Genomic DNA, 6167 nt, shown 5'->3' with positions numbered 1-6167 from the left:
ATAATCAAAGAAGAAATAAAATCCTTTACAGACAAGCAACTGCTGAGAGATTTTGTCACCACCAGGCCTGCCTTAAAAGAGGTCCTGAAGGAAGCACCAAACATGGAGAGGAACAACCACTACCAGCCATTGCCAAACATACCACATTGTAAAGACCCTCAACACTATGAAGAAACTGCAGCAAGTAACCGGCAGAACAACCAGTTAGCATCAGAATGGCAGGATCAAATTCATATATAACAATATTAACCTTAAATGTAAATGAGCTAAATGCCCCAACTAAAAGCCACAGACTGGCAAACTGGATAAAGGGTCAAGATCCAGGATTAAGAACCTCACTCAAAACCACAGAACTACATGGAAACTGAACAACCTACTCCTGGATGACTACTGGAAAAATAATGAAATGAGGGGAGAAATAAATATGTTCTTTGAAATCAACGATAACAAAGACACCATGTACCAGAATTCCTGGGACACATTTAAAGCAGTGTTTAGAGGGAAATTTATAGCACTAAATGCCCACAAGAGAAATGAGGAAAGAACTAAAATTGATACCCTAACGTCACAATTTTAAAAAGTAGACACGCAAGAGCAAACAAATTCAAAAGCTAGCAGAAGACAAGAAATAACTAAGATCACAGCAGAATTGAAAGAGATAGAGACAGAGACACACAAAAAAATCCTTCAAAAAATAAATGAATCCAGGAGCTGGTTTTTTGAAGAGATCAACAAAATAGACTGCTAGCCAGACTAATAAAGAAGAAAAGAGAGAAGAATCAAATAGATGCAGTATAAAATGAAGGGGATATCACCACCGATCCCATGGATATACAAATTACCATCAGAGAATACTATAAATACCTCTACGCAAATAAATTAGAATATCTAGAAAAAATGGATAAATTCCTGGACACTTACACCCTCCCAAGACTAAACCAGTTAGAAATTGAATCCCTGAATAGACCAATAACAAGGTCTGAAATTGAGGCAGCAGTTAATATCCTACCAACCAAAAAAAGTCCAGGACCAGACAGGTTCACAGCCAAATTCTACCAGAGGTACAAAGAGGAGCTGGTACCATTCCTTCTGAAACTATTCCAAACAATACAAAAGAGGGAATCCTCCCTAACTTATTTTATGAGATCAACATTATCCTGATACCAAAACCTGGCAGACACAACTAAAAAAAGAAAATCTCAAGCCAATATCCATGATGAACATTAATGTGAAAATCATTAGTAAAATATGGCAAACCGAATCCAACAGAACATCAAAAAGTTTATCCATCACAAATCATGTTGGCTTCATCCCTGGGATTTAAGGCTGATTCAACATATGCAAATCAATAAACACAACCCAACACATAAACAGAACCAAAGACAAAAACTACATGATTATAGATGCAGAGAAGGCCTTCAACCAAATTCAACAGCTCTTTCTGCTAAAAACTCTCAATAAACTAGGTATTAATAAAATGTAGCTCAAAATAATAAGAGCTATTTATGACAAACCCACAGCCAATATCATACTGAATGGGTAAAAACTGGAAGCATTCCCTTTGAAACCTGGCACAAGACAAGGATGCCATCCCTCACCACTCCTATTAAACATAGTATTGGACGTTCTGGCCAGGGCAATGAGGCAAGAAAAAGAAATAAGGGGTATCCAGTTAGAAAAACAGGAAGTCAAATTACCTCTATTTGCGGATGACATGATTGTATATTTAGAAGACCCCATCATCTCAGCCCAAAACTTCCTTAAGCTGATGAGCAACTTCAGCCAAGTCTCAGGATACAAAGTCAATGTGCAAAAATCACAAGCATTCCTATACATCAATAACAGACAGACAGAGAGCCAAATCATGAGTGAACTCCCATTCACAATGCTATAAGGAGAATAAAATACCTAGGAATACAATTTACAAGGGACGTGAAGGACCTCTTCAATGAAAACTGCAATCCAGTGCTCAAGGAAATAAGAGAGGACACTAACAGGATGAAAAACATTCCCTGCTCATGGTTAGAAAGAATATCATATAAATGGTCATACTACACAAAGTAATTTATAGATTCTATGCTATCCCTATCAAGCTACCATTGACTTTCTTCACAGAATTGGATAAAAACACCTTAAATTTCATATGGAACCAAATAAGAGCCTGCATAGCCAAGACAATCCTAAGCAAAAAGAACAAAGCTGGAGGCATCAACCTACCTGACTTCAAACTATACCACAAGTCTGCAGTATTCAAAACAGCATGCTACTGGTACCAAAACAGAAGTATAGACTGAGAGACCAGAACAGAGGCCTCAGAAGTAACACCACACATCTACAGCCATCTGATCTTTGCCAAACCTGACAAAAATAAGCAATGGGGAAAGGATTTCCTATTTAATAAATGGTGTTTGGAAAACTGGCTAGACATATGCAGAAAGCTGATATTGGATCCCTTCCTTATACCTTATACAAAAATGAACTCCAGATGAATTAAAGATTTAAACATAAGACCTAACACCATAAAAACCCTAGCAGAAAACCTAGGCATTACCATTCAGGACATAGGCATGGGCAAGGACTTCATGACTAAAACACCAAAAGCAATGGCAACAAAAGCCAAAATGGACAATTGAGATCTAATAAAAGAGCTTCTACACAGCAAAAGAAACTATCATTCAAGTGAAATGGCAACTATCAAAATGGGAAAAAATCTCTGTAATCTATCCGTGTGAGAAAGGGCTAATATCCAGAATCTACAACAAACTTAAAGTTACAAGAAAAAAAACAAAAAAACCCCATCAAAAAGTGGGCAAAAGATATGAACAGACACTTCTCAAAGGAAGACATTTATGTAGCCAACAAACATATGAAAAAAAGGTCATCATCATTGGTCATTAGAGAAATGCAAACCGAAACCACAGTGAGATATCATCTCATGCCAGTTAGAATGGTGATCATTAAAAAATCAAGATATAACAGATCTTGGAGAGGATGTGGAGAGATAGGAACATTTTTACACTGTTGGTGGGAGTGTAAATTAGCTCAATCATTGTGGAAGACATTGTGGCAATTCCTCAAGGATCTAGAACTAGAAATGCCATTTGACCCAGCAATCCCATTACTGGGTGTATATCCAAAGGATTATAAATCATTCTATTATAAAGACGTGCACATATGTTTATTGCGGCACTGTTCACAATAGCAAAGACCTGGAACCAACACAAATGCCCATCGAAGATAGACTGGATAAAGAAAACATGGCACATATACACCATGGAATACTATGCAACCATAAAAAAGGATGAGTTCATGTCCTTTGCAGGGACATAGATGAAGCTGGAAACTATCATTCTCGGCAAACTGACACAAGAACAGAAAACCAAACACCACATGTTCTCAGTCATAAGTGGGTGTTGAAAAATGAGAACACATGGACACAGGGAGGGGAACATCACACACTGGAGCATGTCAGGGGTTGAAGGGATAGGGAAGGGGTAGCAGGGGGGTGGGAGCCTAGGGGAATGATAGCATTAGGAGAAATACCTAATGTAGATGACAGGGTGATGGATGCAGCAAACCACCATGGCATGCGTATACCTAGGCAGCAAACCCGCATGTTCTGCACACGTACCCCAGAACTTTAAGTATAATAAAAATAAAATGGAAACAACAGATGCTGATGAGGATGTGGAGAAATAGGAACACTTTTACACTGTTGGTGGGAGTGTAAATTAGTTCAACCATTGTGGAAGACAGTGTGGCAATTCCTCAAGGATCTAGAAATAGAAATACCATTTGACCCAGCAATCCCATTACAGGGTATATTCCCAAAGGATTATAAATCATTCTACTATAAAGACACCTGCATACATATGTTTACTGCAGCACTGTTCACAATAGCAAGACTTGGAACCAACCCAAATACCCATCAGTGATACACTGGATAAAGAAAACATGGCACATATGCACCATGGAATACTATGCAGCAACAAAAAGGATGAGGTCATGTCCTTTTCAGGGACAAAGATGAGGCTGGAAACCATCATTCTCAACAAACTGACACAACAGAAAACCAAACACTGCATGTTCTCACTCATAAGTGGGAGTTGAACAATGAAAACACATGGACACAGGGAGGGGAACATCACACACCGGGCTGTCGAGGGGTGGGGCTCTAGGGGAATTATAGCATTAGGAGAAATACCTAATGTGTATGGCATATTGATGGGTGCAGCAAACCACCATGGCACATGTATACTCATGTAACAAACCTGCACATTCTGCACATGTACCCCAGAACTTAAAGTGTAATAGAAAAAATGAAATCCTAATTAAAATGAGAAAAGATATGTCACAAAGCTTCCTCCACTGTAGAACAGTTGAATTGTGCTGTTCATTACTAGATTTTTTAATTAGCATGGTGTTAGTTTTATGTAGCCTTCTATTTATTAAGCACTTATTATGTGCCAAACATAGTAGTAAACCTTTTCCTGAACTTATTTAAACCTAACAACAGTCTCGAGGTAGAACTATTTTTCCTTCCATTTACAGATAAGAATATTAAAGGACAGAATAATTAAGCAACTTGCCCAAAGTCACAGGTCCCTGCTCTTATCTGCTGTATTTCCTTTCTCCATTTTTCTCTTTCATGTAATACAGAAAGTCCATGGTCATCATCATCCATCCTTTGTGTGGATTTCGCAGGAATGGCAACTTACTACCTTATGAAGCAGCCAATTAGAATTAGTTTATTCTAATTCAGGGTAGCTCAAATTCCTACAACACATATTTAATGGGTCTTTAATCAGCTATCCCTAAAATTTTTCCTACTTGGTTCTAGTTTTATCTTACGGAGCTAAATGTATGAAAATAATCCAAAGAATCTTCCTTCTAGCAGTAGAAGCCATCTTCTAAATTTTATCTTCCCCAATCCAAAAATACATTGTTGCTTCAACAATTCCATGAATAACATGGATTGCGGATTTTTATCATCGTGGTTACTTTTCTCTTGGACTGCCAAACATTTAAGTATGGAACAGGAACTGTCTACAATAAAACATACATAAATGCTTATGCTAAAATTTTAAGCATCGACAGCTTCTATTCAATTGATATATCTCAGAACACAAAAGAGTACTTGCTCTTTCAGGAAATCTGGTTCCTGTCTCTTCTGGTCTGAATGGTTATGTTGATAAATTTACCCTATTCTGCTGAAGAACCAATTCTGGGATCTTCGCTGAGGAATCAGCGTTTGTCTCTAATACTTCTTTTTGTGAAATCCTGTCCTGAAGTCTCCTCCATCATAAAAAAGATTAAAAAAGATTAAAGGTGAGGCATGGGTTTCCCTGGCCTGCTTTGGTAAATTTATGTGCTCACGTAACTCACTCATTGTTTAGATTTAAGACAAATACCTGCACGTTTACATTTAAGGCTAGTATTTGTCAATTCCCAAAGCTGATCTGAACCCTAACCAAACCGTCTTCTTGGCATCCCTTCCAAATAACACACATAGCAAATATATTGACTTTAGTTGTACTTTAAAATGTCAACTGCACATTTTCTTTACTCATGGTGCTAATAAAAGATCTTATTTAAAAACCCTAAACTTGGGAATGAATGCCAGATTCCTTTTTTACCACTTAATAGGTCTTTTCCTGTTTTAGGTATGGGCTATGGATTATTTCATTTGACTTTCTTGATGTTTACATAGTTGTAATAATATGTGAAAATACAAAATTTAAGCAGTTTACATTATGCTATGGGAACATAAAACTTTTTTACTTTTTTAGGGGAATCTGTAAATGTGTACATTATCAGAGCTGCCACAACTAGAATTATCACTGTTAATTAATCAGAAATATGGTGGACATTATTGACAATAAGCCCTGAGGCAACATTTTTAGAAATGACCTAAGATAATTACTGGACGTACCATTCAAACTTCAATACAAATGCCTTATAGGAGCTTTTCTTTTGGACTAACATCATGATGGAGTTGAACAAGCAGATGAACATCTGAAAACTGATTTTAAATTACAGTATCGTGTGCTATTAGCAGAGTGATTGTAATTGAGTAACTAGGCATCTTTTGATCTTGTTTGCCTCATCTGTAAAATAATCTATTCTTACTATTCCCATCACTAATGGTAAAAACATTGAAAATATTG

The sequence above is a fragment of the Sapajus apella genome, unplaced genomic scaffold, assembly GCF_009761245.1.
Source record: "Sapajus apella isolate SASKATOON/1434 unplaced genomic scaffold, GSC_monkey_1.0 scaffold63, whole genome shotgun sequence".
NCBI lineage: Eukaryota > Metazoa > Chordata > Mammalia > Primates > Cebidae > Sapajus > Sapajus apella.
Note: the sequence above shows the minus strand (reverse complement) of the source record.